Raw genomic sequence first — 27967 nt, 5'->3', positions numbered from 1 at the left:
ATGGTTAAGCTCCTGCTACGCCCCCTGTGTAAGAATACATGCAGAAGTAGCTGCGGATTTATAAATGTGCCGCCCCTAGGTACTTGCCTGTTTCTGCTGCCTCCTTGGTGTCGCCCTCATGCGGAAACCTGGCATGAAATGACGCTGCAACTTCGTACGGCGGTGTGGTGCCATGGAAACACAACGTAATTACGTCGCTACGTCACTTTGTAATGGCACCAAGACACCATGTGATGTCACAGTTGGGGCATCCACAGAGTCATTTAACATTAGGATTCCAAAGGAGCAGGAGGGCGGCAAAAAGGAGGCAGCTGACACAGGCAAGTAGCTTCCCATTAGGTCCGATAGGCCCGACAGTGCATTAAAATGATAAGGGATGGAAATTTTTTCCACCCCCAAATTTTGCCACCTAAGGCCCGGGCCCAACGGCAAATCTGACACTGGGCAGAAGTGCTGCTTTAATATTGTTCTCTATTTTTATATATAACTCTTCATGACAGAGGGATCAGATATTTTTCTTGGCCAAACAATGTGGTCTGCTACCATGTCACACACTACCCTGCCCAGCAGACCCTACATGAAATAGTACTTATATGTAAACTGCATCTAAGAGCATATGTATCAAGAAAAAAGTGGTGCAATTCTGGGCCAAGAACTATATATTATTTATTTTTCTGTAAGCAATTTTGTTTGCCACATCATTTCACCAGTGTTGCCTTCATACACATGCCCCCAAGTGACTTATTCAATAAGCCCTGAAAACTCCCATTGACTTGAATGATCAGCTCCATCAAATATCATTGAATAAACCCCTAAGAATGTTCTACTAAGACCAAAATGGATAGAGCAAACTGCAAGAGAAAAAAGTAAAGGCGTAAGGGCCTGAGGGTAAGAAGACTAAAGCCCAACATGTATGGATACAATAAATTGTACAAACTATATCTCTCCATAATTCCCTGTACAATTAAAACTGATTTAATACTATTTAATTAATACTCAATGCACAAACATTTGCCTTGAGTTTTAATAAACAGTGGCGACCACCTTTATCCTAATGCGGCCGAATCGGCGCAACTTTGATAACCGCGGGCAGATGCGTTTTTTTTTCCGGAGTGTATTGCGGTATTTTAGCGCTCGTAATATTAGCATTTTATTATCGCTGTCTGCAATACTGCAATACCGTCTAAAAACTCAGGGGGGCGTTCGCGAGCTGTTGTCTTGGAAGTCTAATACTTTAGCAGTTCAACCTACGTCAGTACACAGTCTGCGTGTGCGCGCAGTAATTGTAAATTTGCATATTTATACATGCATGTGCAGTGCTTTATGTCTCATTTGAAAATTGTTGAAACGCATAGGTGTGTGCTGTAACAGTATCACATTTCAGCATATACAGCGCTCTCCCCTCGCTCGCCCCCGCACACACACAGGATAATTTACTGCACTGCAATATTTCATCTTCTTATCTTATCTACAGTGCAGTACACCTCTCCCACACCATTCCTTTGAATGTGTGTCTTTCTGGTTTCAATCACATTCCTGCTTGATAGCTGATGATTACTGCGCATGTGCCTGTAAATTAACCACTGCTTGCAAAGTTCAAGAGTGAGTGACCAAAAAAAAATATTTTTTTTCTCCTCATTTTTTATTTTTATTTTCTCCACAAGTCTGCCTAGACCAACTTGATTTTACGATATTCAATCTGTGCTGTAGCTTTTGACTGCGACCCTGTGCGTTTGACTGCACATGGTTGATTTGTGTGCTTTTTATATACTGTATTTGGGGGTGTAGGTATTAAATTATTATGATGACCTGCCTTCTGAAATTATGTCATTTCTTTGAACTGCAGTACAGCCAATCCTTCATGCTGCTGTACCCCCCTCCCCCACGCACACACCCAAGGCTCGCTCAAGGATTTGAAACTCTTATCGACAGACACCTCTACAGAGTCATTCAGTTTCTGAAGCTTGCCATTGTGTTTTTAATCTGTCCCTAGCCAAGCATCACCTCTCTGCTGCGCCTGCATGTAATCCTCTTTGGGATTGGAGCTAGTTGATGATTGCTGCGCATGCGCCTGTAAATTCACCACTGCTTGCTTGCGAAGTTCAAGAGTGAGTGACCAAAAAAACCCGTTTCTCCTCATTTTTTATTTTTATTTTCTCCACAAGTCAGCCTAGACCAACCTGATTTTATGATATTCAATCTGTGCTGTAGCTTTTGACTGCGACCCTGTGCGTTTGACTGCACATGGTTGATTTGTGTGCTTTTTATGTACTGTATTTGGGGGTGTAGGGATCAAATTATTATGATAACCTGCCTTTTGAAATGATGTAATTTCTTTGAACTGCAGTACAGCCAATCCTTCATGCTGCTGTACCCCCCTCCCCCACGCACACACACAAGGCTCGCTCAAGGATTTGAAACTGATTATCGACAGACACCTCTACAGAGTCATTCAGTTTATGAAGCTTGCCATTGTGTTTTTAATCTGTCCCTAGCCGAGCATCACCTCTCTGCTGTGCCTGCGTGTAATCCTCTTTGGGATGGGAGCTAGTTGATGATTACTGCGCATGACTCAACCAACCCTTTGAGGCTTTGTTTACGGTAACGCTTTTGAAAATCCCTTCTCGAATTTGATATGTAAATCTGATTTGCACAACACAGTGAGAATTGAGAGTTAAAAACCATTTTCTGATTCATGTTGTTGATGCAGTAAATTACCACTTTTTGTCATTGTTTATTTTTCTTTGGTGTAAGTGGAGGGCGGGGGGTTGTTGTCAATGATTATGATTATCATGAATGTAAATAAATATTTATTTTATTTTATCAGGAACAAAAAAAATATATAAAAATAATCATGAATAATACAAAATGCAGTCTTTATTAAGTTCTTCTGTCAGATGGAAATTGAGGGCCGGTGGATAATCATGAATAATGCACATTGATAATAATATTAATAATAATATATAATATATAATAATATATATAGTAATATAATTTTTCCTGTCTTTATCTTCTTCCTCATTCTGTGTACAGTACAGTAGTTCGTTGAGAGAGGAGAGGTTTTGTGAACATCATGACTGCAGTTTAGATACTGTACACTTAACTGTACAAACAGTTCACAGACTTTACACGATACCCCCTCTCCCCCAGTCCATCCTTTTTTTCTGAAAAGACAAGAAAACAAAAAAATAGTGCAGTTATGTCATACTGTATTATGGCATTGTGTGCTGTGTAGTACTGCCAAACTAGTCTATACTGGAACTACTGTATACTGTGACTACTGTTAAATAGTTTGGAACCAGATGGCTGGTGCTGCTCTCTCTGGAAAGAAAAAAATTGAGCAGTTACTGTAGGTGCATACTGTATTATGGCATTGTGTACTTTTTAGCTACTCCATATTGGACTACAGTATGCAATTAGTACTGTCAAACTAGTCTATACTGGAACTACTGTATACTATGACTACTGTTAAATAGTTTGGAACCAGATGGCTGGTGTTGCTCTCTCTGGAAAGAAAAAAAATGAGCAGTTACTGTACAGTAGGTGCATACTGTATTATGGTATTGTGTACTGTATAGCTACTCCATATTGGACTACAGTATGCAATTAGTACTGTCAAACTAGTCTATACTGGAACTACTGTATACTCTGACTACTAGGAAAAAAAAACCCTGTGCCATACTTACCTGTATCATACTGTACTTACAATACTACAGTACATCGTTACAAAAACTCAGTATGCCTTGCGCCAACTCATCCTTTTTGGAGGGTTTCACGACTTTTCGGATATGGTCCTTCAGCTGATGCCAGACCATTTCGATAGGATTGAAGTCTGGCGATCTGTCATTGGAGGGGGAAAAAAAGGACAATTAGTTTAAGAGATACAGTACACAGTAAAAACAGTGGGAAAAAATGAGACACGTTACCGCACTTACTCCGCTGGCATCTTCACCCAGTTGATACCGCGCTCAAGGATATGCGCTGTTGACGCGGTGTGCTTCGGATCGTTGTCCTGGTAGAAACAGTGACCACCCGGAAACTCACATGTGATGTATTCCACAATCTCAGGCACAATTTTCTCTTGGAAGAAAGCTTTATTCATGATTCCTATAACAAGAAAAGAAAAGTGCTCAAAAAACTGCACACTAGTACAGTACAGTGCGTAAGGCACAAGCGTGTGACATACATTTTACTGTATCTTCAAAGATGACGATGCATTCTGGTCCACGCCTAGAGATGGCACCCCACACATGCATCTTCACTGGGTGTTTTGGACGCGGCTTCATAGATATGCAACCTTTTTTGTGGAATGCAAAGGTGGAAAATCTCTCCAGCGAAACAGTAGACTCGTCAGTGAAGATGCAATCCTGGAAAGTTTCTCCACTGTCGATCCATGCCTGGGCCTGGACCACTCTCTTGATTTTGTTAACGTCCCTTATCATAGGGTACGCTCTGCAATGACAAGGAATAAATAATTTTATAGGTACAGTACAGTTTCTTAAACAACACTTTTACCTCCTGTACTGTCCAGTACTAATCTCACACGTCCATATTTCCATCCAATTCTGCGTGTCATCTTCTTTATGCTGGTCTCGGATACAGTGAGATTGTGATTTTGCTGCAGAGTGTATTTGACCCTTAATGCACTCTTCTCATCATTCTCTTCACTTATTTTGTCGACCAGAAGACTTGTCTCCCTACAATGTACAGAAAAACAACAATCCGGTAAGTTACAGTTCAGTAGGCCACAAGCACAGCACATCATTTGCAGTAAAAATAGTATAAAATGAGATAGATCTACACAATATATTGTTCTTTTAATATGCAGCAATATAAACAATATATATACTGTTGTGATATAAATATACCGAAATAACTATAAAATTAGAGAGATCTACACAATATATAGTTCTATAAATATGCAGCAATATAGACAATAGATATACTATAGTTATATAAATATACCGAACTAACTATACAATTAGAGAGATCTACACAATACAGGTAAACCCCGTTATAGCGCGACCCGTTATAACGCGAAATCGGTTTTCACGCGGCTCCCGTTTAAAAAAAATTAAATTAATTTTTTTTTTCCATTTTTTTTGCACACTGCAACCACTGCACACTCTCTCACTGCACACTCTCTCACTGCACACTTTCACTGTACACACTCTCACTGCACACACTCTCACTGCACACACGCTCACTGCACACACTCTCACTACACACTCTCACTGCACACACTCTCACTGCACACATTATTACTGTACACACACTCACTGCACACACACTCACTGCACACTGCACACACTCCCAGCACACTGCTCACAGCACACACTCTCACTTCACACACACTCACTGCACACACACTCACTGCACACACACTCACTGCACACACTCTCACTGCACACATTCTCACTGCACACACTCTCACTGCACACACTCTCACTGCACACATTCTCACTGCACGCACTCTCACTGCACGCACTCTCACTGCACACACACTCACTGCACGCACACTCACTGCACACACACACTGCACACACACTCACTGCACACACACTCACTGCACACACTGCACACTGCACACTGCACACACTCCCAGCACACTGCTCACAGCACACACTCTCACTGCACACACACTCACTGCACACACGGCACACTGCACACACTGCACACACTGCACACACTGCACACTGTACACACTCCCAGCACATAGCACTCACAGCACACAGCACTTACAGCACACAGCACTCCCAGCACACAGCACTCACAGCACACAGCACTCACAGCACACTCTCACAACACACAGCACTTATAGCACACTCACAGCACACAGCTCTCACAGCACTCACAACACACTCCCACAGCACTCACAGCACACTACACCACATGTCCCCCTCCCCCTCCATACCTTTGGTGTAGGCTGCTGAGATCGGAGCGAAGCTGGCATCAGGAGGAGGGGGGGTGTCGGGAGGAATTATTGTATTATATAGTTATATAAATATACTTATGCGTTAGTTACCGTTGGTGTCCTCGTACGTTGTCTGGTTCTACCATGTGCATGATAGCACACGGTGGTTGATGGCACAACGAGGCCAGAACAGCTAACCAGCGTTGGATATCTGCAATTCGGTGTCCGCTCGTGTACATCTCCTTAATTCTCATGCTGAGATCCTTTGAAATCTTTTTAACAGGCATTGCTGCGAGTAGAAAGAAATACAAACACAAGAATGTATATTCGATGTTTAGTCGATGTGTATTCAATGTGCAGTGAATACACAAAATGGATGGTGTATTTATACGTTAATGACTCACATTAGAGCACGCCCACTTTTAACACCTGTACCTCGTCGCCATGCATAAAAGGTTACATACTTTCCATAGCCTCCCACTCGATGATCTGTATCTGAATTTGCCTTGTCCAGATACTGCATTAAGCCATCTGCTTCCATGGATCAACCCCGATTATACGGACGCAGGAAGCCACTTGCCTCTGCCGTGCCTGTCACACAGAAAAAGAGAAAGGCGGCAGCCGTTTCCAAGCCAAGGCCAAAGCGACAGACTAAGGCTAATAAAGAAAACCTTCTGCTGACCCCAAAGGCTAATGGTTTTAAAACACGTAAGCCTTATTATGTCAAGAAGAAATACGGTGATGTACACTCAACGCAAAACAAATGGCAGCCAACCCATCGAACCCGCAGACCATTTCCTCCAATACAGTTCGACGACTCTGCTGCCGCTCTCCCGGAAATCTACAGCCCATCTTCTCCACTACTCGTCAACGACGCTGCCGCCGGTGCCCCTGAAATCCACGGGTCACTTTCTCCATTACGCTTAGATGACTCTGCCGCTTCTCGCCTGGAAATCCACAGGTCGCTTTCTCCATCCCTCTTCGACGACGCTGCCGCTTCTCCTCTCCCGGAAATCCACAGGTCACCTCCTCCATCCTTCTTCGGTGCCGCTGCCGCTTCTCTCCATGGAACCCACATCTCATCCTCCGTAGCACCCATCCACCCAGATGTCCACAGCACGCCATGCACAAGAACCAGCTCTTTAGACCGCATGCTGAATGGATTAAGTATGGATATCCCCGGGAACTCTACTGTGCTGGAAAAGATAGATCTGCTTCTGGAGACAATGCTAAATATGGATCAACGGATGCAGAAGATGTATCAACGGATGGAGAAGATGGATCAACGGATGGAGAAGATGGATCGACGGATGGAGAAGATGGATCGAAGGATGGAGAAGATAGAGACTGACATAGCGGGGATACATAATTTGCTCGGAGTTCATGCCCCTGTATTCCCAACGCCGGAGCAGGAGGGTGGCATGGATCTGATGAATGGGACCTTCGACCACCTTCCAACACCAAGCGCACCACCTCCACCAGAAGATTTTGTGTACATGTATGCCGTTGAGGAGGAGGATAACATGGCAACCCCGTCAAGACCATGCCAGGAGACAGCACGGCAACCAAGACTGGAGGAAAGCTTTCTCCCAGACAACCTACCCTCACCCGCCGCCACAAGCACACCCACTTCCAGAAGAACACCCGCTCCCAGGACCCAACCTACATACGCTTGCATTGATACGGTGCCCGACATCATCCTGTGCGAGCTGCCACCGGCACTCAGGGAGAAGTATAGGGTGATGAGTGCTGGTTTGACCCACAAGTATGCCATGTTAATTTTTAAGCACCACGTGTCCTACTTGGTGTACTGCGAGTGGGCCTACAAAGTGAACTATGAAGGAAATCGCTAAAAAAGGGTGATTCCTGATAATTTAAGAAGGACTATTGTGGAGGAATTGCGGCGCTATTTTTCAATGACAGATCCTTAAATGAAAAGCGTTCGAGACTCCATTAATGGCATTTTGCGCCATACAAGGCATCGGCCCTGGAAGGACAATCTGGTGGGGATCGAATTTGCGTGACTGTTCCACTTTTGTTTATTTTTTGTAAATGTTTTTGTAAATTAATAAAGGAGATGTTGCGTGTTTTAACTTGTGTAAGAAAAAAATGGGTTATATAGCGCTAAAAGAATTGTATGTGATGGTGCAATAATATGTGATAATATGTGACCTTACACAAAATTAAATAATAATAAGACTAGGCTGCCAGGTGACACTAACTCCAAGACCTAGTTAGCAATACAAAACACAAATATACAATACAGACCGGCGCCACTGTAGTCCAATGGTGGAAAAAGATTGTCCAATATTGAAATGTTCTCACACGGAGGGTAGCTGTAAATGTAGTTTTCCAGCTGTAACTTCACAGTGTGGACTCCATCAACATACAGTATGCAGAGAGAAGAGAAACAAGAAAAACACATCATAGTGCAGATATGCAATGTCTTATTTAATAGTCTTGTTTGGTGTATATCATATCATTGCATATCTGCACTATGATGTGTTTTTCTTGTTTCTCTTCTCTCTGCATATGTTGATGGAGTCCACACTGTGAAGTTACAGCTGGAAAACTACATTTACAGCTACCCTCCGTGTGAGAACATTTCAATATTGGACAATCTTTTTCCACCATTGGACTATAGTGGCGCCGGTCTGTATAGTATATTTGTGTTTTAACTTGTATTAATAAAGAAATGTTTTTACTTACTGTAAACACAGGAACTTCACAATTCCAGTCCCCGAGGGCCGCAAACAGGCCCGGTTTTCAAGGTTATCCTGAAAACCGGGCCTGTTTGCGGCCCTGGAGGACTGGAGTTGTGCAGGCCTGACTGACTGTTCTGTACACCATCCTACTGTAAATGTTTTGACTTTCTGTACTTTAATAAAGGAGATGTTGCATTTTGTATATTTTATTAATAAATAATTTTTTTTAAAAACACCATAATGTTGTCCTGTACTGTGCAAGTTTTGACTTTCTGTACTTTAATAAAGGAGATGTTGCATGTTTTAACTTGTATTAATAAAGAAATGTTTTTACTTACTGTACACACAGGACCTGCACAATTCCAGTCCCCAAGGGTCGCAAACAGGCCCGGTTTTCAAGGTTATCCTGAAGTACAAGTTCTATATACGGGTATAGAATACACATATGTACTGGAATACATGTAGAATCAATGCATACTTTTTATTTACTCGGGTTTATTATACAGTATATATTAAAAAGTATTGTATACGGTCTGAAAACATCAGCATACTGTTTCAGGTATTCTATCCTGATCAATAACAACGGCCACTAAACTGTAGACTCCGGTACGTGTTTTTTTAAATCCGATTCAGAAATGTGTAGGCATTGTTACACAAAGCGATATTATCCATCGAAATCCCCCCATTTGCCGTTTTCCGCATGAGATGACAAGGTTTTCTTTTCTGAGGAAAAACAAAAGTAAAAGTTTTACTGTAATGGTCAGTCCCCTGTTTACATGCGCATGCGCCTACCGTTGATGTGATGGCATGCATATGCGTTTCAAGAAGGTTCCAATGCGTATGCGCCTTGCTTTTCACCAATTGTGCAGTATCTACTGTAGAAGCCGCTCAGCCAATGATATTGCTCACAGGAGAATCGCTAGACTTTTGAATCGCACTGATATTGATATTTTCAAAATTAAAAAAACAGAATAAAATACGGCAACATTACTCAACCTAGAATTTCCCAATCAGCTGGCGCCGGGCCACAGCCAGTCCCGTATTCTTGATCATACACGTCGTTGACAGGTGACAGCGGGACTACTACACCTGTAGTCAGCTGATGAGGCTGGAAATCGCTTAGGTACATGCAAGCTTGCTCGAAACTGTACACAAAATCCGGCTCAGGCTGCAGGTATCCGTGCGGGGACAGACAGCAAGAGTTGTCACTGACAGTCGGACCGTTATTGGAAGCCGGTGCTGGTGCTGGTGCATTGCTTGCCAGCGACTGATATTTCTTAGTTGGTTTTAACACGACCTTTTGCCTTTTGCCGTCTGCAAGATCATAGATACGGGAAAAACCCGGTGATACACACCAATACCCTCCAATAAAATCGGGATCAATACGAAAAAAACATGGATTGCTACATAACTTTTTCCTTATTGCACGCTTCCACACATGAGGATCTGGCGAAAATTTGTAAAAGTCATAGTTTTCGATAAAATACTGATAAATTTGAACAACTGTTGCCATCTTATCATCTGTTGCATTAATCGCGGCCCATATTAAATAAGCGTACTTTCTGTCGGGTTTTTGGAACACGGGCTGCAGTTGTGCACTCATAGCGGCGGGACTGACTCTGGACAATAACCAGACCAGAAAGTGTGCTTGTCTTTCTTTAATATGAAAAGCCTACATTGATACATTATTGTAACCTCTTCCTTCAGTCCCAAGGCCAATTTACAATAGACCACTGTGGTACTAAACGAAGCGCATGTGCATTACAATTCATGAATATCTGCCATCTGGCAGATACGCAAAGAATTGCAACCAATTAAATCCGAACCATTATCAATAAACACATCAACCGCGCATAAACCGCGGCTGTGAATGCAACATGAATGCGGTATTAATGCGATCAGAATGCGGCATGAACGCGGTGAAGTGCGTGGCATTTGAAAAAAAATCCCGGAATAAAGCGGTGATGTTGGAGAATAAAGGTGGCTGTAGAAAGAATCATTTGCCAATTTCAGCATTATTGACAAATACAGTATATACATTTTTATCCCTATCATTTCCACAATTCTTCAAACTCACTGCACACTCACTATAAATAATTATTAATATACAAAAAGACAATCAGAATGCCATATTGTATATAGAAAATACCCAAATTGTAGAGATTATGAATTCACAAAATGTGGTGGGGTGTGAAACAATAATCTCCTATATACTTACAGAACCTCATGGCTACTCTGTGAATTGGTGGCATCTGTGACATCTGTTGCCCTTGAATGTCTGCTTTAAAAATATTGCTTCAGATGCAATATAGACCTGCCTTCCAGGGTGTAATAAGCCTTGTCGTCTCCTTTTCCTGACTGTTTTTTAAAATGCAGACTTTGTCACCCTCCCCCCACACATCGTCTTCTCCCTACACATTCGACAATCAGATTGTATCAGGGGCTCCTTTCTTGGTTTTGTAATGTAAACTCAAAAATATTCATACATTCCAAAGTCCACATTTCAAAACTTTGGTTATAACGTTCCCATATTTCTTATAAACGTATCCACCTAAATCGCTTCACATAACATATCTTGGTGGATGGATATATATATATATATTGTGGCAGGACGGCCTGTAGCCGAGGTCAGGGAACAGTCCACACGTATAGTTTCAGGATAATGAAAACGTTCAGTGGCTTTATTTCTCCACAGCATACATAACATGCGGGTACACTGTCCCTTTAAACAAAACAAAACCTGCTCCACATTGGGAGGACTGACTAACACACCAGGCCTATCTAGCCGGCTGGCTGGCTAAACCATAACCAAACCGTAAGTGTCTTTTAAGCAGTCAGGAAAAACAAATGAACAAGTCTCTTACTTTGGTTGCAGTAGTTAGCTTGATGTAACCGTCTGGCTAGCAGCACATATAGCCATGCGCTCTGGTCTAAGACAGGCAGCTAATGCCAGTAACAACATCATCTTATACCTTGCTGCTTATCAGGTGTCAGCTTACATCCTGATTACCTAGCTTCCACCTGAGTTAACCCTTATGAGTGCTGGATGAAGCACTCAGACATATGTCTCCCAGGCATAACTGATAGGGGTTGACTTCACCCTGTCACATACCTCCCCTGTATGTGTGTGGCTAGTGTCCCACACGGCTGAAGCCCGACCCTCCACTCCTTCTCTTGACAAAAAATCAGCATTTCCATGGTCCTTTCCAGGTCTATGCTGTATATCAAAAGAGAAGGGTTGGAGGGCCATGTACCACCTGGTCAACCTTGAGTTTGTGTCCTTCATGGTGTTTAACCACTTCAAGGGCGCATGGTCAGTGACCAGGGTGAAGTGTACTCCGGTGACATAATGTCTCAAGGCCTCAATTGCCCATTTTACAGCGAGGCACTCCTTCTCAATGACAGAATACCTCACTTCCCTTGGGAACAGCTTCCGGCTGATGAACAGTATGGGGTGTTCAACACCATCAAATTGCTGGGACAGCACTGCTCCCAGTCCTACCTCTGAGGCATCCGTCTGGATGATGAAGGGCTCTTTAAAATCTGGGCTCCGAAGAGCGGGGCCCTCTGACAGGCACTTTTTTAGCATGTCAAAGGCGTCTTGGCACTCCCAAGACCATTTAACTTGGGTCGGGGCACTCTTTTTTGTCAGATCTGTTAGGGGTGCAGAAATTTCTGAAAAATTGGGGATAAACCGCCTGTAATACCATGCTAACCCCAAAAGGGCGCGGACCTGTGTCTTTGTCTGTGGGGTTGGGACTTCCTTTATGGCGGCCACCTTGCTAGCTAGTGGCCTTACTATCCCTCCCCCAACGGCATAGCCCAAGTACTTTGTAGTGGATTTACCCAGGGCACATTTTTTGGATTTGCAGTGAGCCCTGCTTCTCTTAAGGACGTTAGGACTGCCTTTAACCTTTTTATATGAGACTGCCAGTGTCTGCTATAGATGACAATGTCATCCAAGTAGGCCGCGGCATATGCCCTATGGGGTCGTAGTACCTTGTCCATAAACCTTTGGAATGTGGCTGGAGCCCCATGTAACCCAAATGGCATAGTGACGAATTGGTATAAACCGAGAGGGGTGGCGAAGGCAGTTTTGCTTTTGGATTCTTCCGCTAGAGGTATCTGCCAATATCCTTTCGTGAGATCTAGGGTGGAGATATACTCTGCTTTACCAAGCGAGTCAAGCAATTCATCCACCCTAGGCATTGGGTATGCATCAAATCTGGATACAGCATTTACCTTTCGCAGATCCACGCAAAACCTCACCTTCCCATCTGGTTTAGGGACCAACACTATAGGGCTACACCATTCGCTGTGGGACTTCTCAATCACGCCCAATTCCAACATGTCTATTATCTTCCTCTCTACCAGGTCTTTTCGGCCCTCTGGCAATCTATAGGGATGGGACCGTACTTTTACACCAGGTTCTGTCTCAATCCTATGGGACACTAAATTGTCTGCCCTGGCAGCTCAGAAAAAACATCTGGGAACTGGTCACATAATTCTAGTAGGTCTGACCTTTGTTCCGTTGTTAACTGCCCCCCCATGGGAACCTGATGGTCATTGTACGTACTACCCTTTGGAAGCTGTGGACCTAAATCTGTCTCTCCTTCCCGAGGGTGGATGAACAGCGATCTCATCGTTTTCCAGGGTTTCAGGAGGTTTACGTGGTAGATTTGTTTACCCTTCCTGGACCCTGGTTGAGAGATCACATAGTTCACCTCCCCGGTGCGGCTGAGAACTTGGAAAGGACCCTGCTCCTTCGCAAGGAGTTTACTCTCGGATGTCGGTAGTAGTAGCATCACTTGGTCCCCAGGTTGGAAGACCCTCAAGCGAGCATTTTGGTTGTACTGCCTTTTTTGACGTTCTTGAGCAGATTGTAGGTTTTCCTTAGCAAACCGACCTATCATGTCTAGTCTAAGGTCCATGACATACTGAAGGGTATTCTTGGAGCGGGAGGACTCCTCCTCCCAGGATTCCTTCAGTAGGTCGAGAATACCCCGAGGTTGGCGTCCATATAGGAGCTCAAATGGGGAGAAGCCTGTGGATGATTGTTGAACTTCTCGTACCGCAAACAACAGGAAAGGGAGAAGTTCATCCCAAGCTCGCTTTTCGGTGTCCACAAACTTTCTAAGCATGGTTTTTAAAGTACAGTTAAACCTCTCTACCAATCCATCAGTCTGAGGATGGTAGACTGAGGTCCTGACGGATTTTACCTCCAATAACTTCAGGACATCTTGCATTAACTTTGCCATGAAATTTGTTCCCTGGTCAGTTAACATTACTTGGGGCAGTCCTACCCTAGAGAACAGTTCTAACAGCCTGTGAGCAACCTGTTTAGCAGTGGCTGATCTCAGAGGGAAGGCCTCAGGATATCTGGTGGCATAATCTACAACGACGAGTATAAATTTATGTCCCTTCGCACAGGGTTCTAAAGGTCCGACCAGATCTACCCCAATTCTCTCGAATGGGACGGCTACCAAGGGCAGAGGGGCCAAGGGAGCCGGCTTCTGTCCTTTTTGGCTAGTTAACTGGCATTCGGGACATGTCTCACATAGTTTCATGATGTCACCATGTATGCCTGGCCAGTAAAACCGGGACGAGATGCGATTCGTGGTCTTATCTCTGCCCAAATTACCACCCCATGGGAGAGTATGGGCTAGGGTGAACACTGTTTTAATCAACCCTTTTGGGACTAGCATCTGTCGAATAACCTCCCCTGTTTGTGTAACCTTATTCACACGATATAGAATGTCATTTTACAGTTCAAAATGTGGAAACACTTTTACACCTTGTTCGTCCATTATCTTGTTGTTGACCTGTACCGCCTTCTCATATTATCTAGCCACAGCTGGGCCTACCCTCTGCCTCTGACGGAAGTCAGGAAGATCCAGGTCTGGCAAAATTCCAGTATCTATCTGTTCTCCACCCTGGTCATCTCCGGCCATGACCTGCAGTCTTTTGGGCTGACTAATATTACCAAGAGTCCCAGCCTTTCTTAACCAGTCCTCTTTTTCTGCACGTCTCTGTTTACGTGTCTTTGGGACGTGGTGTTTATGGGGGAAAATCTCTGGGGGAAAAGGAAACAAGTCTCCGGGCTTCTCCGGAACCAGAGAAGTATGCTCCGTAGGAGTAGGGGCCAACAATATTTCGAAGTAGGGCCAGTCTCGGCCAAGTAGAACAGGAGCAGGTAGCCAGGGAGCAACTCCCACTGGTAGGCTAGCCTCTTGATCCTTGATACGCAGTAGAACGTTCGCGGTCGGGTATCTCTTTGTATCCCCATGGATACATTCGATATTCCAAGGAGAGTCAAAAGATAGTCTGTTGCTTGGAATTAGGCCCTCTAGGATCAGGGTTTATCCAGATCCCGAGTCCAGCATGGCTTTTACTATTTTCCCCTCCAAAGATGCTGGGACTAACCATGGATTGTGGTCCCCTCGGAGAGAAGCTGTGGCAGTGGTTCTGCCATATGAACAGTCCATCTCATCCTCTCCTGAGTCCGCAAACTCGGTCGTCAGCGGAAGCTCTCGACGGGGTTCGGTGTTTGGACCTCTCCGCTGTTGGATGGGATCCTCCCTTCTGGTTAGTGGTGGTATCCTCTCCACCGGATGGGTGACGGAAGCCCAGGTTTTCGGGGAATACTGTGGGTGGCGGCCTCCCTTGAGTGATCCAATAGACTCCGACCCGGGACGGGCATCTCTGCGGAAGTTTGTACCAGGAACCCTCCGAGATGGGAAAGGGTGTTCCGATCGGGTTGACTGGACCTCCCGAGCTGGTGGGTTGTAGACCCCTTGATTGTCTGCTCGCCTGCCTCTGGTATCACCGGAAGCAACTGGTGTTTGCACGGACCGTTCCCAGCTATCCTGTTGGGTGTCTTCGCCAAGGAAGTTTTCCACCAAGCGGACCGCTGAATCCAGGGAAAATGCAGCGTGTCTTTTTACCCAGGAGCGGGAGGAGGGGGGCAGTATCTGTATGAACTGCTCGAGCACAAACTGTTCAAGGATCTCTGCCTTGGTATGCTTCTCCGGTTGTATCCACCTGGTACATAAGTCTACTAATCGGTGGGCTATGACCCGGGTCTGTCTCTGTTTGTATATTTGACTGTCCGGAACCGCTGTCGGTAGGTCTCTGGAGTGAGGCCTAGGCGATCCAGAATAGCAGCCTTTAGTTGCTGATAGTCCATGGCCTCGTCTGCTGGAAGAGCCTGGTAGGCTGCCTGAGCTTCTCCTATGAGGAGTGGAGCCAGAGTCGTTACCCAGCGATCAAGAAGGGCCAAACTGCTCCAAGGAAAAAAAAATTGGGCCGCACGGGTAAAATCATCATCATCATCATCATCATCATCATCATCATCATCATCATCATCATCATCATCATCATCATCATCATCATCATCATCATCATCATCATCATCATCATCATCATCATCATCTCCTTCAGCACCTCTCATCATCATCCTGCACCTCCCATCAAACCACCCCCCTGCACCTCCCATCCATTTCCCCCCTGCACCTCCCATCACTCTCCCCCCGCACCTCCCAGCACTCTACCCCCCTGCACCTCCCATCACTGTCCCCCCTGCACCTCCCATCACTCTCCCCCCCTGCTCCTCCCGTCACTCTCCCCCATTGCACCACCCATCACTCTCCCCCCCCTGCACGTCACATCACTCTCCCCCCCTGCACCTCACATCACTCTCCCCCCCTGCACCTCACATCACTCTCCCCCCTGCACCTCAAATCACTCTCCCCCATCACTCTACCCCCTGCACCTCACATCACTCTCCCCCCCTGCACCTCACATCACTCTCCCCCCCTGCACCTCACATCACTCTCCCCCCCTGCACCTCACATCACTCTCCCCCCTGCACCTCACATCACTCTCCCCCCCTCAAGGAAAAAAGATTCGGCCGCACAGGTAAAATAGCATTTATTATTCAAAATAACACATTTATTTACAATGTTTACTTGAAACAAAATTACATTTAAAATACTTTCATTCAAATTAAATTAATTTGCCCATGTCAGCATCCAGCCTCTCATGTCAGCATCCACCCCAATGTCAGCATCCCCCTCCCCCATCCCCCCTCCCCCATGTCAGCATCCCCCCATCCATGTCAGCATCCCCCCTCCTATGTCAGCGTCCCCCTCCCATGTCTGCGTCCCCCTCCCATGTCAGCATCCCCCTTCCCGTGTCAGCATCCCCCCCATGTCAGCATCCCCCTCATGTCAGCATCCCCCTTCCCATGTCAGTATCCCCCCTCCCATGTCAGCATCCCCCTCAAGGTCAGCATCCCCCCTCCTATGTCAGCATCCCCCCTCCCATGTCAGCATCTCCGCTCAGCATCCCCCCATGTTAGCATCCCCCCTCCCCTATGTCAGCATCCCCCCTCCCATGTCAGCATCCCTCCTCCCATGTCAGCATCCCCCCTCAGCATCCCCCCCATGGCAGCATACCCCCTCAGCATCCCCCCACCATGTCAGCATCCCTCCTCCCATGTCAGCATCCCCCCTCAGCATCCCCCCATGGCAGCATACCCCATGTCAGCATCCCCCCTCCCCCATGTCAGCATCCCCACTCCCATGTCAGCATCCCCTCTCCCATGTCAGCATCCCCCCCCCATGTCAGCATCCCCCCCATGTCAGCATCCCCACCATGTCAGCATCCTCCCTCCCATGTCAGCATCCCCCCACTGGTGTGGTTTGAATGGGGCCCCCCATGCTTATCTGATGTTGGCGGCAGAGGTGATGGCAGCGGCGGTGGCAACAGGAGGCGGCAGCGGCAACAGGAGGCTGTGTGGCGGTCAGAGGTGGCGGCGGCAGCGGCAACAGAGGCAACGGAGGAGGTGGTGGATGGCAGCGGCAACTGTGATGGCGGCAGGGTGGGGGAAGCGCGCTCTAGAGCAGACCCGGAAGTCTGGGTTTCGCTACAGTGCTAGAGCGCATCCCCCTGCTGGAGCAGGCGGAGGGGGGGCGGGAGCAGGGGGGAGGGAGCAGGGGGGGAGGGAGCAGGGGGGGGGAGTGGGCCCTTCGCATGCACGCCGGGACCGCTGGGAATCTCCGCCATTTTTTTAAACTTTTTTTTTATTATTATTTATTTATTTAATTTATTGGCGCCCGGCCGGAGTCATCGCGGGCTGCACAGAGCGGCCATGAGGCCCGCGGGCTGTATGTTGTGCAGGCCTGGTCTAAGACATTACGTATTCCCTATATTTCTAGTAAGGGGATATTTTGTACGATTTAAGACCTTGTGTTGTCCAATATATTAATGAAGATCTTCTGTCTCATATTTAGTTCACTATATCTTTCCAATTGTGTGAATTCATAATGACTCCGTACTTATATTTATGATGTCAGTTTTAAGATATCCCCTATGTATTTATTTTAGTGATGTATCTATTATATAATATGTGATTTAAGGTGCTATTATGTATGTTGTAAATAAGCTGAATACTGATAAGTTATATGTATTTAAATCCATATTACAGATTAGACATTGTCCTCTTGGTGGTACATTTTGAAGCCAATATACCATTCTCCTATTCCTGATGAGTATAATATGAGTCGAATGTATAGAGCACATGTATCTGGTGAATGCATTTAATATTATTAATAATGTATATCCATTGTTTGAGTTGTGTGCTTACTTTAGCTATGTTTAATGTGGCATGAGACAATTAGAGTGACTAGACATCTATAATACATTTCCTTAAAGCGTGCAGGAAATAGCTTATCTGTATAGGTTTTATTTTCATGATTCATTACTTGACAACATGAATCTTATGAGTATTCAGTTTCTATATATCTAGAATCATTGGTTCAGGAATAATTCTATGTCTCTGATATGTATCATCAGCTCAGATGTCTTCAATTAAATATATTGCCTCTGTGTTAATGAGAAGCAATAGGAATGGGGAGGTGCTTATAAATAGGGTAGGGACAGATAGTCCCAACATTAACCCCTGAAGAATCCTTGTCGGTTAAACATCGGGTGATTAGTGATTGGCAGCCGTGCAGTAGGATGATTGAGGAGGAGAGTGTGAGGATTCGCCGTCCTGGCAGCCAAAGACCAACTCCTCACCACTCTGACCATTCAGCAGCAGACACTCAAGATGCGCACTCTTCTGGTCCTGTGATGCGCTTGGATCCTGCACTGTCTGGTGATGCTTCTGCGAACCCTGGCCCCGCCCCTCACACTGTCATACGACGTGGACGCTCGTCCAACCTCCCAGCTGACACGCGAGTCAGGCCGCGCCCCTCGTCCTCCGTGACGCGTGCGGGATGCCGCGCGACGGGCCTCGCCCCCTCTTGTCCCAGGAATCGGCGTGGGAGAGACGCGCAACTCAAGCTCCATCCCCTGGCCTCCGTGACGCATGCGGGACGGCGCGCAAGCAGTTCCACACTCAGCCCTGATTAGTCTGCATCCTAGGGCACTCCTGTGTGCACCAACAGCCAATACATTTCTGCTTCCTGGTTCCGCCCTGGCTGGATATTGGAGGCTCCTCCTATATATTCTCTCTGTCTGCAGTCAGTCATTGCTGAGCATAGTCATTGTGACGCCGTGCCTTGCCGCATCCGTGTTCCTGTACCTTGCCTTGCTTGCTGATTAACCTCGTGTTGCCTGTCCCTGCTAGTACCTTGGACTCCGCTTCTCTCTACTCCTGATCCGGCTTGTCTGACAATTCTCCTGGCTCTTATCCTGAACCTGGCTACGTACCCCGACTATCTGATACTCTCCAATCCTGTATCTGGCTACGCATACTGACGATCCGCAACTCTTCGCTCCTGAACTGGTAAGTACCTTAATCCTGACCTGGCCTGAACGACAACTCTACACTCTAGGCGCGCCCGCGTAGCTGTGGGTCAGCGTTACTCAATTCCCTGCCTCAGCATCGCGGTCGCGCTATGTTTGTGGTGAGCTACGCATTACAGTATGCTCAGCCACACAAACTTCAACCCCGCTGAGGTAGGAAGAGTCCTGTGCACGCACGCAAGCTACCTTTCTAGTATTGAGGAAACAATTGAGGCTAGTGACCAAAACGTATTCTCCTTGCAGGAGAACTTTAGAATTTTCACTCAAACTCTCCAGGAACCTCTCTCTCCTTGCTCCTGCAATTCCTGAGTCTGCCACCATGTCCACTCCTCAAAAACCCCGGTTACCCACCCCCAATCGTTATGGAGGTGATCCCCATGAGTGCCGGGGTTTTCTCAATCTTTGCTTTATACAATTCGAAATGAATCCTTCAGGCTTCTCTTCTCCTCGCGCCAAAGTGGCGTATATTATGTCTCTCCTTACAGATGATGCCCTTGCCTGGGCTTCTCCCATCTGGGAGTGAAGACTCGACCTTACCCAGGTTATTGCTGCTTTCACCAGGGAGATCCGGAAGGTGTTTGATACACCAAGCCGTAAGGTATCTGCTGCTTCAGCGCTATTTCATGTGTCTCAACATAACCGCAATTTTGCCAGATATGCACTTGAATTTAGGACTATAGCTGCTGAGACTGACTGGAACGATGTAGCCCTGGCCGCGGTCTTCTGGCAAGGATTATCAGAGACCTTGAAGAAGGATGAACTGGCAACCTACGACCGTCCTTCGGACTTGGAGGAACTCATCACCGTCTGCATTAAGGTGGAACATCGTATCCAGGAAAGGAAATCTGAGAAGCTTCATCACCGCATTTCTTCATCCCAGATTAATCCAGGTCAGGTGAGCCAAACCGAAACTCCGGTCCCAGATACCTAAGAACCTATGCAGTTAGGGGGTACTACTCTTTCCAAATCAGAGAAATTACGACGCAAGAACGCTGGGTTATGCCTGTACTGCGGTACCACTGGACATTTTGCATATTTTTGTCCCCAGAAGTCGGGAAACGCAAGGTTCCCCTGAGACCTGGGGGAGTCTCAGTGGGAACGCTTTCTCTTTCCCCATTTCTAATAATCATCCGTCTCGATATCTATTACCTATCACTATTTTTGGGAAGGCTTCCAAGTGTCTACTCTCGCTTTTCTTGTTTCTGGTTCTGCAGGAAACTTTATTGATCAAGAATTCGCAGAACGCCATTCGGTGCCTATGAAGCGTAGAAAGAAGCCCATTGCCCTTGAAGCCATAGATGGGAGACCCCTCCAGCCAGCGTGTATCTCATTGGAGATGGAGCCTCTTCAGCTCAGAGTGGAGGATAAACATTTGGAGAAGATCCAATTCAATGTGATTCATACCCCATCTATAGGAGTGATCCTCGGTTTACCCTGGCTACAGATCCACAATCCTCAGGTGGATTGGCTTGTCAAGGAACCCATTCGATGGAGTTCCTATTGCGACAACAACTCCATCCTTGAAGCAAGTAGTATCGGAGGTACCTATGTGATGGAGGAGAAGGAAAAGGTACAATTGCCAGAGGAGTATGCCGAATTTCAGGACGTCTTTGATAAGGTGAAATCTGAGGTCCTACCTCCCCATCGCCCGTTCGACTGTCCTATCGACTTGCTTCCTAGTACTTCTCCGCCCGAAGGACTTCTTATCCGTTGTCCTTGCCTGAGACTAAGGCAATGAAAGAATATATCGCAGAGAATTTACAGAAGGGATCCATACGCAAGTCTACCTCTCCTGCAGGTGCTGGATTTTTCGTTGTGAAGAAAAAGGATGGAGCTCTACGCCCCTGCATAGACTACCAAGCCCTTAACAAAATCACTGTGAAAAAGAATTACCCTCTGCCTCTCAGTTCTGAATTATTCGATCGATTAAAATGAGCTAACATCTTCTCTAAATTAGATTTACGTGGTGCCTATAATCTTGTCAGGATTCGCCAGGGTGATGAATGGAAGGCTGCTTTCAACACCAGGGACGGACATTATGAGTACTTGGTCATGCCTTTTGGTCTATGCAATGCCCCAGCCATGTTTCAGGACTTTGCAAATTAAGTTTTTAGACACCTTCTCAATTCCTTTGTAATCATCTATCTCGACGACATTCTAATTTTTTTCTAAATCCATTCAAGAACATGTCTCCCACGTAAAACAGGTACTTCTCCGGTTATGCGAAAATAGACTTTTTGCCAAACTTAAAAATGTCATTTCCATCAGACATCTACCAGTTTTTTGGGATATATCATATCAGGCACCGGTCTCACCATGGACCCTGCCAAGGTCAGAGCAGTCCTGGATTGGCCTCAACCTAAGACTCTCAAGGCGGTCCAGCGCTTTCTTGGATTTTCTAATTATTAAAATGGTTTTTGAAACAAAAAGTGGCACTGTGTGCTCATTTGCATGTCATTCCCCAGAATTCCTTGCTGCAGTGGAAGTGCTGTGTGCTGGGTGATAATGGTGAAAGGCGGGATTGAAGACCTGCCTAAGACATGCAGATGAGCATACAGTTGTATTTGCATATTTGCTTTGCTGTGGAGGGATTTTGTCACTTTTTTTACTCAACATAACTTAACTCAGTATATATATATATATATATATATATATACACTCCCTATAATAATAATATAAACACTCCCTATAATATTTGAAGAGGCGTTTAAAATTATTTTCCCCCATTCTTCATTTCATTTTCATATTTATATTTTCTATCTTTAATTTTTAATTTAGTTTTCCCAACTAAAATATAAATTTTATATATATTTGTTTATATAGAAAATTCTTTATAGTAGGAGTTCCTATGCACTATACATAAATTTAGTCCACAATTATTAATATTCAAACCTTGTCCTCCCTCTCTTCAGCTCTCTATTAACCTATTGTATTTTTACAGGGGTTTAATTGTGACTATTAAAGGTCATTCTTTCCCTGTCTCTGTGGAAATAAGTTAATCCAATTTCTATATCCTATAGTATTTGAGGCACTAAGTGTAATAAATTGAATACTAAGGAACAAATATAATATGTTTGTATTTTTAGTATACAGAGATATGTAAGGGATATACAGATATAATCTATTAACCCAAAAGGGAATATATCACTTTTTAATATACATCAAATTTTTTTTTTTTCTCTATATACATTCATGCCTTATATAGACTATGGGTCTTAAATCCTTTTCTATGTATATATGGATATGGAATTGGAATATATGGGTAATTTTGTTCTGTTTATGATGTAGATCAGTTAGATCTGAATTTATTGTTTTAATTAATGTAATCTTGCTTTTATATGTTGATCATGTAGTGCAATGTATGGTATAGTTATTCACACCTATGGAGAGTGTGAAAAATAAATTTTGAATACATCTTGTGAAACATTTATCTTGTGGATTTTCCTAATGGGGAACCATCAAATATAGTTTGAGAATAATGTTTGGAAATATACATTGCAGTACAATGATTGATGAATATATATGGTGTCAAAATGTTTAAATTTTATTGTTAGTGTTTAAAAAATAATGTCATGATATCCTTTCTGTTCCCATATTATTGTTCATTATTGTATATTATTGTGTTGTAATTGCACATTTGTAATTATTTTATGCTCATTCCTGAAGTGCATTAGTCCCTATCAGCCCTTAGAAAACTAGTCCTCTATATAATTAGCATATATGTTATGTATTAGCTTCATTTAATACCACCACAGGTTGTATTAATCACCCGATCACGGGTTGCCTGGCAACGGACTGGTTATTTAAGGGCAGGACTTGATTACTTTCTACATCAGCCCTTTGAGAAAGTTACCGGTCAGGTGACGAAACGCGTTAGGGTACTGAGAGCGCGATTACGTCATCACGACGACGCCGCGCACGCGCAGCAGCCTACACCAAGCGCGGGAATACGATCGGCGGCCATTGGAAGTGTGAGCTGGAGTTTTTGACTCTATACAGACAGCGAACGGAGCCTTTAACATCTGGTCCCTGGTGATCTTGTCTGGCAGCCCTGAAGGAGTCCACGGAGACGTGTTGCAGTATCCAGAACCGGATGGTGGTGATATAATCACAAATTGCCTTTTAACCATTTGCATCCTGTGAGTGCGATTCCTATCCCCCCCCATTTCCCATCCCCTTCCTTGTTTTAATAAAAAAAATTTGTCTGTAGATATCTGTGGAGTTGGTTTACCCTGTGTGAGAGCAGCCTAAAGACCCCTTTCAACATCAGACATCCTATCATCATGGACTAATTATGGAAGGACTGGTTGGAGTTTTTTGATTTTTGTGTCTTTCTTTTTCTCTTTTTTGAGCACGTTCATGCACTGTTTTGTACACTTTTATTGGTTGTGTTGTATCAATATGCACTAAGGTCACATTAGTGAAATTGAGATATTAACCCTTTCATACATCATTCACTTTACACAACTTTTTATTCATTAACTATAGTCATAATTAATTTATTATATCACTATTATATTTTTATTTTTTGGCGCCACACTTTTTTGTGTTTTATATATATATATATATATATATATATATATATCATTTGTAAATGAGTTTTAAAAATATATCAAATGTAACCTTTTTTTTAGTTACAGAATCATGCGTCATCTACAGTACAGATACAAAACGTCCAAATTAATCACCAGGATAGAAGAAAGTTAATAGAGAACTACATGAATAGAATGAAAGATTAAAAAAGATATACTTTATTATCCAATTAACTTTTATATATTATATACTCATCTATACCCAGGCTTCTTCTTTTTTTAACTTGGGAACATTAAAACTTGTGGAAGATGACCGTAGACAGTAAGTATTTAATTGCATGTCAAAGAGTAAAACTACAGCCGCAGTCCTCCCTGCTGCACATGCGCCTGGCCGCGTGGCGGCGTGTGCAGAGATTACAGCCGTGATCAGGGATGTGTAGGGGAGCTGTAGGTGAGCATGGAGGGGCGGACCATGACGTGGCATGACCATGACAGGGTATACATGTACTGCCATTGGCTGCGTGAACCAAGATGACCGCTTCATGGCACGGGAAGACAAAATTATTGTCTTCCCTGCTAGTGTACGCTTCACAGCGCTTTGCATGCCCACACACACACAGCCACTGGGGTCTGCCCCATGGAGGGCTGTGCGGTGGTGTGTGGCACACGCCGCAGCGCGCACCGCCATCACCAGCGGGGACTCAGTCTAAGTTGTATAAATACAATAATTGGATATTTGTTTCTGGAGATTTGTGAAGATAAAAGAAGAAAAATTCACCTGGAAGCACATGGTTGCCATCAATGTTTGGCAAGTATATTAAAGTTCCTTAGTCTCTTAAAAGGTATAAAATGATTATGGAATTGTACAAAGTGTTGAGTAAAAGGAGTTGGTTCAAGCAAGCTGTGTTATTTACATTGTCACATGTATCATTAACATCGGAAGAAAAATGTGTCCCAGAGCCAGATTATCAAGCAGGATTTTTGTTTTGAATAAATACATGTGCTACATATACAGTATAATTAATTCCGTGTGTGTGTGTGTGTGTGTGTGTGTGTGTGTGTGTGTGTGTGTGTGTGTGTGTGTGTGTGTGTGTGTGTGTGTGTGTGTGTGTGTGTGTGTGTGTGTGTGTGTGTGTGTGTGTGTGTGTGTGTGTGTGTTCTGTATAAATATACATTTCAATATACAGTGCAATTTAAATATGTGTATACATTTATTTTTCTCTCTACACAACAGTTTTTTCCCTACATTTCTTCATTCATATTTCCTGTGTATCCCAGCAGCATTAAACCATCTGGCACACACCTGTTCATGCCTGGCAGAGGGGGGTGGCTGTAAGAATGGCAAATGGCATAGACATAAAGTAGTTAGAAATTAGCTTCTGCTAAAGATTCAAGTTGAGGGAAGTAATGCCGGCTGATCCATGAAACAGATAAACATTATTAAAATATATTTTTCCTATAATATTTCTCTTGAGAGGTGGGCTTCAATGTACCCATACACAGTATGAACAATAGACATACAGTATTGGCTGTGCAATAGCTATGTTACTTCAGATTCATTGGGGCCATTCACTAAGCAGTGAGCTTTTGCGCCCAATTTGGACATTTGTAATCCCACGATAAAAAATGAAGCCAGATGCGGGATTCACTAAGAAGTGAAGCACATTTGATTAGGTGCGGGCAAAAAAATGCCCGATCACACAAGCTGCATTTTTTCCCCTGCTATCGTACTTAAAATTCTAAAACGCGATAGCTGATAGAAAAAAAGCAGCCTGTAAGAGCTGCATGGAGACGCTGCGTCTCCATGCGCGGCTCTTACAGACGATCGTACAGTATAAATATACATTTTAATACTAGTGTACATATGCAGGGGGTCTCCTGAGTTGAATAGCATTGGTTTCAGCCTCAGGGACCCTCTACTTCATGAGATATAGGCCCCATTATGGGGCGTCGGTATCTCCTGTGCTTTTAAATCTCCTGCGTCACATGACCGGGGGATTTAAATCATGCAGGGGGATACCGGCACACCATAACGGGGCCTCTATCTCATGAAGTAGGGGGTCCCCGAGGCTGAAACCAATGCGGTTCAGCTCAGGAGACCCCCTGCTCATGTACACTAGTATGAAAACACACATATCAATAGGAAAAAAATCATTACCGTAGCGGTTAGCCGCTATGGTAATGAAGCTGCATTAATGTAATTTTTATTAATAGTGTGTTGGAGCAGAGGATCTCCCGAGATGAACAACATTGATTTCAAACTCAGGAATCCCCCTTTTTCCAAGTTACAAGCCCAGATATGGGGTGCCAGTATCTCTTCCATTATTTAAATGTCCCGTGCCATGTGACGCGGACGCTTTAAAAATGGTGGCGACACTGACATCCGATGCCCCATACCGGGGCCTGCAACTCGGCAAGCAGGGGTCCCTGAGTCATAAATCAAAGCAGTTAAGCTCAGGAGACCCCCTGCTCTAGCACTCTATTAAAAAATATTACATTAAAGCAGCTTCATTACCTTAGCGGCTGGCCATCACCAGAGAAACTCCCAATGTAGTCACTAGATGCAGAAGGGGTGGACATAGTCAATGCTGATTGAATGTTCTCAGCACTGCCCAGGTGAGCTCATTGACAGAATCAGTCAGCAGGGTTACAATGTTCATCACACAAGTCGTGTGCTGATGCATCAGTTTGTTTATGGTGTGTACATGATGGTTGTGGAAAGGAATATGTATCGATGGGCGCCAAAACAATAAATGTCAAATATAAAGGATATAAAACCAGGTCTGTTTGGACGATCAGGAATGACTCCTCGTGATGTGCAGATGGTTATTGTAAGCAGGCAGTGGATATATTAGAGAGTATCCCCTCTCGGTGAAGTGGACTGTGTACTCCTGGGCGTCTCAGTTGGTGCGTGCACGCCAACCGGCGTCTGAGCAGATGATTCCCACAATGCACAGCATGGGACGCGGAGCACCTCCAGGTCTGCAGCCGCAGATTCGACACAGCAACACAGCGTCACAGGAATAAGCCGCCAGCTGTCTGTATAGCCGCAACTCCAATCTGCTGCTGCCGGGGGGGGAAATCGCCAAACACGGTGTATTGGAGTGCAATGATAGCCACCCTGCGCGTTTCGAAAGCCAAACTGCTTTCTTCCTCAGGGGTTCAAGATCTTGAAAATCTTGGCTTTCGAAACGCGTAGGGTGGCTATCATTGCACTCCAATACACCGTGTTTGGCGATTTCCCCCCCCGGCAGCAACAGATTGGAGTTGCGGCTATACAGACAGCTGGCGGCTTATTCCTGTGACGCTGTGTTGCTGTGTCGAATCTGCGGCTGCAGACCTGGAGGTGCTCCGCGTCCCGTGCTGTGCATTGTGGGAATCATCTGCTCAGACGCCGGTTGGCGTGCACGCACCAACTGAGACGCCCAGGAGTACACAGTCCACTTCACCGAGAGGGGATACTCTCTAATATATCCACTGCCTGCTTACAATAACCATCTGCACACCACGAGGAGTCATTCCTGATCGTCCAAACAGACCTGGTTTTATATCCTTTATATTTGACATTTATTGTTTTGGCGCCCATCGATACATATTCCTTTCCATGTCTATGTTCTGACCAGGGGGTCAGTTTGTTGTATCACCGGGCAGCCCCTTAAGTGTGTACCACGGTCTACACCTTATGGTGTTAAACATTATATATTGCATAATACCACTGTTCTTAGACTAGCGCTACCTGTTTTGCTGTTTGTTCTGTGTACATGATGGTTGCAATTTCACTAAAGATTTGTAAGATAATTATAAATCCTATTGTAGGCCGAACACTGCATACACATCTACGGATTATGGCATTGCAGGATGACCTAGTCATAGTACTCATGTGAACCTTCTACAGGACCTGAGGGAGCTCTTGAAGAAGCATGTGATGGAGCTGTTAATGAGGTGGTGATGGAAGTGGTGGTCCTCCAGGTTGAGTGGGTAGTGCCGTAGGTGGTGGAACTGGT

The sequence above is a fragment of the Ascaphus truei genome, chromosome 11, assembly GCF_040206685.1.
Source record: "Ascaphus truei isolate aAscTru1 chromosome 11, aAscTru1.hap1, whole genome shotgun sequence".
NCBI lineage: Eukaryota > Metazoa > Chordata > Amphibia > Anura > Ascaphidae > Ascaphus > Ascaphus truei.
This window is presented reverse-complemented; position numbering follows the sequence as displayed.